General features: G+C 38.0%; 1 long non-coding RNA gene across 1 annotated transcript; it reads left to right on the plus strand.

Moving 5' to 3' along the window:
• Positions 1-9826: 9826 nt before the first annotated feature.
• Positions 9827-11785, plus strand: LOC120294577. The gene is made up of 2 exons (XR_005551778.1): positions 9827-9856; positions 11542-11785. It is a non-coding gene; the product is annotated as an uncharacterized LOC120294577 (long non-coding RNA).
• The last annotated feature ends 564 nt before the right edge of the window (positions 11786-12349 follow it).

The following is a 12349-nucleotide window of genomic DNA, read 5'->3' on the forward strand; positions in this document are numbered from 1 at the left end:
CGAGGTAAGTCCTGCAATTTATTCATTACTTTTCTTGGATGTTAAATTAGCGGTTTGCGTACCCGCATAAACACCTCACATGTTAGGGAGGTAAATTAAAATTAATTCAAGCTGCCTGCCAAACATTTTTTCAAAATAAAAGAGAAAGGTACCGAAAGGGTTTTAGAGAAATCTAGCGCAACCAAGTGTAAAGTAAATCTCCCGTTACTTGGGTTTCTAATCAACCCACCAAAAATATATTAGTGGCAACTCTTAATTGAAAAATCATTTGCATGTTAAGAACTTGAACCTAAGTCGTGAATTAGTATAGACTTGGGAGAGCGTGAGCTAAGTTTAAGCTTAGTAATCCATTAGCCAAACCCTAGGTGGTTTACCTATATATGTCACTTGAATAAAAACTTCACATCAGATTTAAAAAGTAAGTTAAAATTAGTAAATAAAATATAAATGTGAAAAACCTTTAACTAAACCCAAGAAAACTTATTTCTTATGATTTTTTTAAAATGGAATTGCTAAAACACTTTAATGCAATACAAATTTAATGGACAACTTTTATAATTTGTACAAAAAAATTTTGTTTTAAAAATTAAAATTTTAATTATTTTTTAACATCGAATTTTTAATTTTTGTAATTTTATTTTTTTATAAATATAGTTTAATTGTTTTTTTTTCTTATTCTCTTTTTCTTCTTCTTCTTCTTCTTCTTCTTCTTGGCCGATCGTTGGCCGCAACGATGGCCAAGATTGAGCTAGCTGATGACTAGCGAGGCTGGAGCCTGGCCAGTTGTCAGGAATGCCTCTGCCTTGCAAGATTGACGAGGTCGAGCTTTCCCGATATCGGCAAGCTCAAGGCTTGCCAGATTGAGGAGCTCAAGTCTTACCAATCATTGTGACCTCAAGCTCACCTGAGGCTAGCGAGCTTGAGCCTCACCAATCGTTGGCGAGCTCCAGCCTTGCCAATTGTCGGCTAGGCCTTGGCCTTGCCAGATTAGTGAGCTTGAGTTTCACTAGTCATTGGCAAGCTTGAGCTCGCTAGTTGTCAGCGACCTTGAGCTTGCTTGAGGCCAACGACCTCGAGTCTTGCTTGGCCGGTCGTCGCGTGTCGCCATGCTAGCCATGTGACACCCCGAACCCTTCGCAGGTCGTCACCAGCGCCAGTGTTACACCTTATTACCTTTCTTTCTTTCGAAGAAGTGTCCTTATTTGCAGACACATATTTTTTTATTTTTAAAACAATCAGTCCCAACGCGACTCATTAGCGGAAGCAAATTAAAATATCATTGTCTCTCCCCCTACCAACCATGATACAAATACACACCACTAAACATCAGGATTTTTATAAACATGTCACGACACTTCTTTTACATATATATTTATATATATAACATGATGGGATTCCCTTCGGGTCGGTACAACAAAAGGAAAGGCTAGGACTCAGCCACGTCCAGCCTAAAACCTCAAAAAGAAACCCTCGACCCTCAACATCATACAAGCATAAACCCCCCCATCAAAAGTGTCGGCTATCTACATCAAAAAGATCCGGCTCCTACTCATCGCGCGCGCAGGTCTCACACCCAACTCGGTGCATCAGGCGGTGGCGGCGGCAACATCCCTCGCATCGCTCCATCCCGACGAACGTGCAAGGAAATGAACTCCTGAATGACAGGGCCCCCAGCCAGGCCTATGTCGTACATCACTAGACAACGTACTCGAATAAAAGTTAGTTCGGGAACAGAGGGACAGTCTATCTCAGTACACTCGACCTCTACATCGGATGGTAGACCATAAAACACACCACGCGTGACGGCAGGAAGCGGCATACTAGCTAATCTGAAATGTTATTCCCCAAAAGGGGTGAGTACAACCACTCAGCAGATAGGAAAATCCAATAACAACTCAATGCATCATGCATATCATCATACATTGCAGGTATTCCTTACCTTACAGCCATGCGCATACTATCATGCATCATCATATCAATTCATAACACATTCATGTATATCATCATCATTATCATCACCATGTATATCATCATGCATATCATATAATGGAAGATAATCATATCACATCACATATCATCATCATCATCATCATGCATATCATCATGCATATCATATCATGGGTGATCATCATATAACATCACATATCCTCATCATCATCATCATCATGCATATCATCATGCATATCATATCATCATCATGATCATCATATAACATCACATATCATCATCATCATGCATATCATCATGCATATCATATCATGGGTTAATTTTTCATCTTTTATCTTTAAATTTGATCACCACATCACTCATTTCTCATATCATCAATTTCATCATCCCTTCGGGCAGAGACCTCCGACAGGGTTCCCAGCATTCCAGCCATCCCATGGCCATCGGGCTTCCGGCCCCCCACATTCCAGGCATCTCGCATCTTAACTAGCATCACGAGGCATTCCCTTCAGGCAGAAACCTCCGACAGGGCTTCCGGCCTTTACCCTTCTAGCTAGGCATCTCGCACCCCAATCCTGGCATCGCGAGGCATTCCTTTCGGGCAAAGACCTCCGACAAGGCTTCCGGCCCCCCACATTCCGGGCATCCTGAATCTCCCAGGGAATTCCGGCAATGCATCTCTGTACATTCCGGCCTCATCCTCCACCACAACCACTTACTCACTTATCATTTTCCACATTTATCATTGCTTTGATCTCATTTAACATGGCATATGATTCACACATGCATCACAATTCATGGTCATACATATACCAATGTCTTATCATACATGCAACAATGCATAATTATTTACTAATAAAATCAATGGAATTTATGGCCAATAAAATAATCCATTTTATTTTATTAATATTATTTTATTAATATTATTATTTATTTTTATTTTCATATTTATTTATTTTCATAAATAAATATTAAATTTAATATCTATGATTTTCCCAAAATCATAAAAATTCAAGCAATCATAATCAAACCAATAGAATGACAATTGCATGCAAAATTCATGGCCAACTTGAATTTCACACATTTTCACAATTTTCACAAAATAGCACATAATATTCGGATAACAGCCAGAATGCACAGTTTCTGAATAAATTCGATTAAAATATCCATATGGCCTCCACAAATTACGAAATTTTACAGAGTGATAGCCAAGACATTTTTGTGCAACTTTCATGAAGAACTTCAAACCAGATTATTTTTAGATTATTTTATATAACCTCACGAAGCTTCTGGATCCATTACCGCATCGTCCAGTGAACACATCTCCGAAATATTGAGATTTCACCTAGCTATTCTCTTTCGTTTCCTCTGAAATTTAGATATGTTATACATAAAGGTATCCTCTACAAGTTTCATGAAGATATCCAAGTCAAATAACCAGAGTAGAGTCATCATTTATGTCCTTGAAGTCTCAGGTATCTCAAAATACATCACCAGAATCATCTTCTTCAAGATCTAGTCGATTTACTAGGCTATACTTGTTGATTCCAATTAAAATTTGAGTATGTTGTATTTTAAGATGTCTCCTACAACTTTCATGAAGAAACCAAAGTGAGATTCTGAACAAAAACCAACATGCAACCACAAATCTAGCAAGAGGTCAGTTAAAACTCTCCAGATCTGAGGCCTCCGTATAACAAGACTTTAACCCCTCAAATCTCCATAATTTTTCACGAAATTTCAGTATGTGGTAGTTCAAGATGTTAGCTACAACTTTCATGAAGACATCGAAGCCAAAATCGGACTCCAAACACACATGCAAGCTCAAACAAGTTACTGACTCACACGATCCGAGCAACAACAGTCACACGACTTAAGAACAAACCAACCTTACCTCGGTTTTTCTCACTTAAAACACCCAAAATCTAACAAACAAACAATATACAAGCATGCAAGAGAAGTTATAGGACTCCACTTGCCTCTAGGATGAACAAACGACGGCGTACGGCGGACGGACACGGTGGCGCACGGCGGTTCCTCCTTCCCCTCTCTCTCGGCCGCTCCTCCTCTCTCGCACAACTCTCTCTCTCTCTCTCGCACGGTGTCTCTCTCTTGGGCGAACAAAATGGCTAACCGGCCATTCTCTCTCCTCTTTCATTCCCTTTTATTCCCCCTAAAGCTCATGATTAGCAATCATGAGATTGCCTCACCAATGGCCAATGCATGGCCTTCCTTCATGCCACTTGTCATTACACATGCAAGACGGGCCTTGGAGTTGGGCTTGGGCCTCCCCTCCTTGGGCCAGCGACTACTCCTCTCTTGGGCCACTATTGGGCCGCCGACTTGGCCCATTAAAGGCTTAGGCCAAATGGGTCTAAGGCCCATTCGAATTTTAACCCCTTTTCCTTTTTCTTTTTTTTGAATTCCTTTCTATAATTATTTCCAAATTCAAATTCTATCTTGGCCAAAGTCTTGGGGCATTTTATTTATTGAAATTTAATTTTTAAAGCACATGGCCAAGCATAAATTATTAATCTATCGAATTTGAATTCTCACAACCATGAACACAAATCATCCAATTAAAAGACTAATGGCTAAAACATAAGCCATGGAAATTTTATCACCTAATTAAAGATTTTAACACACCTTATGGCTTGGCTTTGGATTTTTTGGGATGCCACAAGCCATTAGCTAAGGAAGGGGAAATAAGAAAGAGAAAAAGAAAAAGAAAAAAAGAAATATAAAAAATAACTCTAATTTTGATTGTTATAAAAAAATAAAAATAAAAACATTTTTATAAAGTTATAGGGGGAAAGAAAGAGTGTGAGGCTTGGGCTGGAAATGGGTTTTTAAGTCTAACCAATTTAAGACTCATTTAACTAGTTTCTTTAAAATGTAAGTGATCTATATATGACGTGCTTGAAAATGTAAGTGATCTATATATGACCAATTTATGATTTAAATGTGTCACATATGGGTTCAAGACTCATTTCGACACTTCTAACTACAACAAAATGAGTCATACAAAGTGCATTCATATACTAATTGACAATATGACTGGTATAGGCAATGTCAAGTTAAATAACAATAAGATATATGAAATTGTCCATCAATTGTTGACAAAGTGTAGGATTTAGAAGAGGAGCCCTATCTTTGGTATTAAATTTGGCATGGTTCTTAATAGTTATAGCGACCTTGTTGTTACTTTGAGAAAGAAAATCAATAGAAGAAAGATAACAACTAGAGATATTTGAAGTAATCTCTATGCTTAAAAAGTAGCTAACTTGCCCAAGACTTTTAATTTCAAATTGTTAATTGAGATCTATTTGGAGTTTTGAAACGCTAATATGGTCATCTTCAATAATAACCATGTTATCCACATATAAGAGCACTAAAATAGACCCACAATAAATGTGTTGAACAAAAAGAGCATAATCATCGGGGCTAGACCTAAACCAAGGAATTCCACTATTGAGCTACACTTGGAATACCACACACAAGTAGACTGTTTCAACCATAATATGCTCAATGTAATCAACACACTTTGCTTGAAGGATGATTGTAGTAAGGAGGAGGCACCATATCAACTTCTTTAGTGAGACTTAATAATGCATTTTTAACATCCATATGAAATAAAGACCAATGCCTAATAGTGACAACACTAAGAAAACCATAAATAGAAATAAAACGTGCAACAGGAGTAAAAGTCTCTCCATAGTCAATGTCATAGAGTGAAGCCTTTCATAACTAGTCAAGCTTTATAGCAATTCGCGGTTGCATCTACCTTTGTCATAATCTTGGACACCCATTTACAACCTACATCAGGCGTATCGAGAGGCAAATAAACTAGCATGTATGAAATTCATCTAGAGCTTGTAACTCATCCATCATTGCTTACTATCAAAGATGGTTAGTACTAACAACTCTATGTGTGAGGTGTAAAAAGGGAAGCAATGGTAGAGTAATAATGGTAATCATGAAGTTGAGCTAGCGGTTAACTTACTCTGATGGAGCATTAGACAAAGAAGGATGAAATGTCAGAAGGTGAAGAATCCTCGGCTGGGGTAGACATTTCGGAAATTGCCAAAGAAGTATTGTCGGTAGAGCTTGCAACAAGGGTAGGAGGAGACAATTCTGTAGTGAGGGTTTTAGAGTGGGAGATATGGGTGTCCTTGTCAAGATATAGATATACTAAAGGATTAGCCGAGAAGAAAATGGTAGTAGAAAACTTGAAAGAACGAAGAGAGAAGACCATATTGTATTTCCAAAATGTAACGTGACAAGATACATGAATGCACTTAGAAACAAGATCCCAATGTTACACCCTGTATACTCAATGCCATGTCCATGGAAGCAAACTAAAGGAGCACAGAATTCTTATTTTGTGCTTTCATGTGAAAGACATAAAGCAAGCACTACCAAAAACTCGAAGAAAATTGCAAGTGGGCTGCTATTATAAAGATGCTCGAAATGAGAAATATTACTTATGGTGGGTGATAGAGTTCGATTACTAGTGTATACAACAGTATGCTGAGCTTCTCTCCAAAACTGTTCAAGATAAGATACTGAAATTAGAATAGTGCATGCAACATTTAAGAAATGCCTATGTTTCCTTTTTGCTCGACCATTTTATTGGGAAGTTCCTAGACATGAATTATATATCATAATACCATTTTGAGATAGAATTCTAAGCAACCCTATGTCTTTATATTTTATGGCATTATCGGTATGAAAATTTTTAACATCTTGAGAAAATTGTGTTTTGATCGTAGTAACGAAATCATGATAGATATTAATAAACTTGGACGGATATTTCACAAGATAAAGTCTTGTATACTAAGAACGATTATCAACAAAAATTGGAAAATATCAAGATCCTCCCATACTGGGATTATAGATAGTGCCCAAAAATCTTAGTTGTCATGTGGGGAATCCATATACAAGACAAACAATTGAGAGAGACTGTAGAGCTACACCTATTTGAGCTTGTTACTAGAGTATTATATAAAACTTGACATTCTCATTTAGATAATACATCTTTCCCTAGATTGAATTCTTTTTTTGCAGAGGTTATTTAGGTTCTGTTGACGATAAAAATCGTCCGCCTTGTCCCAACTGATATTAGAGAATCTTTATCTCATTCTCCATTGACCTAATACCAAGTTCACATAATTTTTTATAGATATCAAGTTTATGGAGATTTTGGAAACAAGAAAGGGGTTAGGTAAGGACAAAATGGAGGTGGAAACTTTCCTATATAACTGATTCTTAGCTATGTGCTATCGGCTATATGAATAGTAGGTGCACGTGAGATGGAGAATCTAAATGGAAACAAATTAGATTTTGAGGTCAAGTGATTATAGTAGGTGGCATAAATTAACCATGAATTAGAAATAAATGGAGTGAAAGACAAAGTAGAAGTACCAGTGATGGAGGAACTAAAAATACCAGGTTCTTGAAGAATTATTTAAAGATATTCTAAGGATAGAGTGACGGATGATCTATTAGAAGAAGCATCTATTGATAGCAACAGTAGTAAATGGTCGTGCAAGTGACCATGGTTTTGGGGCCGATTGTCAGAACCAATAGCATTTGGACGCTAGATGACATCTTTGTGACAATGATTAAAAATCGTAGAAAAAGTACTCACAGGCAACGGGCTTCGATGGATCCGAGATTTGGTGTTGCGTGGCTACGCTTGTGGCGACTTCCAGCATTTGTTTGCGACAAAATTTCAAGATCCGGCTTATCTGAGAGTAGCGTGTCTGGTGGTAGTGTTCATTTTTCAAATGAGTGGTGGAAAAGTATCAAAATAAAATCTGAAGGCTATCGATTTGGCGAATGACAGTCACGGATGGTGGGAGACACGACCAGCAAGGCTAGCTTTGCCACGACCACCATGAGACAGACGCATTGGTCAATGGTCATTGCTCAAAAAACAACAAACTCTCACTACCGAGATAAGAAATACGCAGAAATGAGAAATGTTAAGGTACATTAGCTTTTTTATATTATAGGATGACTATATAAGAAAATTAGTTATAAGAATATCAATTACAATTATTCAAGAAAGATATATAAAATCTCCTGATATCCTTTAATGATCTCTAAGGTTACGTTTGGTCATCTGTATTTCTAACTGAGATAAGATATGAAATCCAGAGATTTTGCTATATCCCATCAACTGTTTGGTGATTGTAGTAGTAAAGTCCGATATAGTCATATCATATCATGTGCATTATTAAATATAAACGGTATATTAGTATAAATGAACCAAAATTTTAAACAGAAATAATAAAAATCTCTCGCGACACTCTTGCCTAATTTATTTTTATTTATTTTTTAATTTTATTTTCCTCTCTTTTTAATTAATTTCTTTTTTAATTCTTTCTTTCCCTTCCATAATTCTCTAATTAAATTTTATTAAAAAATAAAAAATACTAATATACCTAAAATACTAAAATACCTAAAATATGTAATAATATATTTATATTTATATATTGAAATTATATTATGAAATAAAGATTAATATAAAATATCTAAATTGTTATTTTGAATTTCTTATATTAGAATTCAAATATAATTTATATTGAAATAAAATTATAATTTTGTTAATTTAAAAAGTTTGTCATACGAGAAAATAATTTTCCTATTATTAATACTAGAAATTCTATCCATCTTTATCATACATTTCCAATGGGATAATTTTATCTTATCTATGTTCCTATTATATTCGATTTTATCATATTTTAAGCAAATACTGAATGCATGGTAAAATAAATTTTATCATATTCTGAATTTTATCTTGATTGTCAAACGCAGTCTAATGATTCATATGATGCTTTATAATTGCAACATTATAGCTGTGACATCCTGAAATTCGACCCAATTTCGATAAAATGAAATGTGCATTTCGTCGACGTGCTTATGGTCCTTTTTCTCTGAGCTGATCACTCACGAGTTAACTAACCAATTGGGTGAAGCCGTTAAGGGATATAACCGCGGTAAAATCCTAAAAGCTACCTAATTGGTTGGATTGAACTAAAATCGCGTCCGGTCGATTTTAATCATGAAATTTAATTCGGTTTTGGGAATCGAATATTCGGACGTGTCACAATTCATTTTTAGGAACGTCTCATCGTCTATCAATTTATTGACGAGTCCGAAATTTCAAGAAAGAAATTATCGGAGGAAAAAAATCGAAGACCAAAAGAAAATAGAAAGGGAAAGGGAAAGAGAAAAGGAAAAGTGGAATAATGATATTATTTATTTCTTTTTCTCTCTCTCCCTTTTTCTCTCTTTTTCTCTCTCTCTCCTCTCCCCCCTCCCCCTCGTGCGAATTGCCCCCACCGCTCACTTTCTCTCTCTTTTTTATTGACCAGTCAATACTTATCCCTCTTTTCTCTCTCTTCTCTCTCCTCTCTCTTCTTCCTTCCCGCACACGATAGAACCAGCTTCTTCTTCTTCTTTCTTCGTGTGCGAACCCGAGCCGAAGAAGATCGAAGCGAGCATCACCGCCGACGAAGACAGCAGCCGCTTGTCCCGCCGCCGCACCGCCGCACCGCCGCCGCGCGCGCCGCCGTTCCGCGGTCCGCGCACGCCTGTGCCGCGCGAACCAGCCGCTGTTCGCTCTGTTCCCGGCTCCGACCAGCCACCGTCCGGCCACCTCCGGCCACCGTCCCGCTCCGCCGGACCTCCCGGCGTTCCCCTCGTCCTCCGCCGGGCTTCCCTCGCCGTTTTGGCCGTCGGATCTGCTCCGACCAGCCAAGGGCAGAAAACCACGAAATGGGTTTCCAGCTGGTTCGGGCCCGTTTTGGGCCGTTTCCGGGCCCCGGAACCGTGAGTCGCTTTGGGAAGAATCGTTCCTCGCGTTGCCGCCGTCGGATTGATCCGATTTGCGTGCGATTTGGTGAGTAATCTCACTAATCTTGGATTAGTTGGCTAATTATGCTTAAGGTTGGTTTAGTTTTAATTAATTATGTTTAGGTTGTTAGATTAGAATTAATTAGCAATTATTAGTCAATTGTGATGTGATTTAGATAAATTGATTGTGCAATTAGCAAGTAGACGTGGTCTACTAATTATTGGAAGTGCTTCGGGAATTTTCCCGACCCTTAGTGGGCTCCAATTAGGCTTTCGGGCCTAAGTGGATTTTTTAGTATTTAAATATTAATTTTCGGAATTAAATTAAATAATTATTTATTTTCCGAAAATTCAATTGAGATGGTCTGGAACCGGAAAATTATGCTGATGATCGTGGTGAAGTCCGTTTATTTAATTGGGCTTTATTTTGAGCTAAATTGAATTTTTAATATTAATTATTTAATTTTCAAAATTAATTATTTAATTAATTATTTTTTTCAGAAATTAAGAGGTTGATGGCCGACGACCGAAATCTCATGCTGATCGTCGTGGCACAGTCCGTTTATTTATTTGAGCTCCACGTTGTATGGAATTGAATAAATTGTGATATTTTAGGGATTTACCCTAAATTGATTGGAATTGATTGAGATTGAATTGTTGATTGATGAATGGCCAAGTATGTTTATTCAGCATTTATAGTGCTTTGTTGAGTTGTAAAGGGAGTAGAATGATGAGAGTGAATCGAAGTACTGGGGGGATTGAACCAATCGGACACGGTGTATGGACCTACGTGGTTCGGTGATTGGGACATCATTTGGCGAAAACGGCGCCTTAAAGAATGCACGTATCGGTCTAGTACATACATTATTATGGATCTACGTGGTTCGGTGATTGGGATATCACTGGCGAAAACGGCGCCTTAAAGAACGCACGTATCGGTCTAGTACTCACATTGTTATAGGCATGTATGGTTCGGTGACCGAGGGTGTCACTTTGGCGAAACGGCGCCTTAAAGAACGCATACACTTGTCTATTAAATACATTGTTATAGGCATCTGTGGTTCGGTGATTATGGAACTCACTGGCGAAAACGGCGCCTTAAAGAACGCACACAATTGTCTAGTGAGTACATGGTTATAGGCATGCGTGGTTCGGTGATAAGGACATCACTGGCGAAAACGGCGCCTTAAAGAACGCACGCAATTGTCTATTGATAAAATCATTGTAGGCATGTGTGGTTCGGTGATTTGGGATATCACCGCGAAAACGGCGCCTTAAAGAACGCACACAGTTGTCTAGTGGATACGTCACCTTGGCGAAGTTGACGCCCGAGAGCATTGATGTGGCTCTGTGACCGAGTACTCGATGAAAGAATATATGGTGTGGAATCAATGACCTAGAATGGTCCGTCTGGCATGTAATCGACTAAGTCGATTGATTCTTGCTTTGATTTGATGTTGTGAATTGATTGACTGAATGGAAATGACCGTGAGTGGTCTTGTTGGAATATAATCGACTAGGTCGATTTGATCGATGCTTCGATCGGTGATATGATTGCTTGGGTGCCTATTATGAATTGTACTGACTTGTAGGTGAGATCTGAGGCCAAGGTAAGTCCTCTGCCCTGTGCGTGTTTAGGCAGCCTGTAGTATAATAGTTTACTAATCGGGCTTAGTGGGGTAGAACTCGCTGAGACGTAGTCTCATCCCAGTTTGGGGAAAAACATTTTAGGACCCGATAAGGAGCTGAGGAGGAGAAGTCTGGGAAGGAGATCTTGGAGGTGAAACTTGAAGGGAAGGATTTTGAAAGAAGAAGATAATACCGAGATGGGCCTCGAGTATGGCCTGGATGGACTGAGAGTCTATCTTCTTTTGAGAATTCCTTTTGAAGTGAATAGTTATGAAGGGGTTTGTGTTTTGTATAAAAGTTTGGTTATAAGTTTCAATATGAAAAATATGGCCCTGCTTTTCTATCCCATCGTTTTATTGTCTGGGGATTTTAACTGCTTCCGCATGTGCTTAATAAAATGAAAGGGTCGGCGATACATTGTCCTGGGATATCGCATTATAAAATCGACCAAGGTAGAAGGATGTGTGCGTGCCCGAGGATCGGGGCGTGACAATAGCGGGATGGAAGTTTTTATTAATATGTTCATGTATTCTAGTAAAAGACTTTACCTTTGCCATCGACTAAGTTTGGTTCAACACTTTCATCTCAAAATTTTTCCACTTAGATTCTTCTTCTTCTTTGCAAACCACCAAGTTTCATTCCTAAAAAAGTTGGTATATATAACTAACTATACATATATCTCCTATATTTGATTTAGATATTTGTCATAATTCCCACGTTAGGTGCATTGTGACAACCTTTTTTTCAACCCTGATTTCGATGAAATGAAACGGGTTTTTTATCGATGCGCCTATGACCTTTTTCTTTAAGTTAGCCACTTACGAGATAACTAGTCTATTAAGTGAAGCTGTTAAGGATTCTAAACGCGGTAGACTTGAGAATTCGACTAGAAATCGACTGCTTGACCATG

This window comes from Eucalyptus grandis, chromosome 6 (assembly GCF_016545825.1).
Source record: "Eucalyptus grandis isolate ANBG69807.140 chromosome 6, ASM1654582v1, whole genome shotgun sequence".
Classification (NCBI taxonomy): domain Eukaryota; kingdom Viridiplantae; phylum Streptophyta; class Magnoliopsida; order Myrtales; family Myrtaceae; genus Eucalyptus; species Eucalyptus grandis.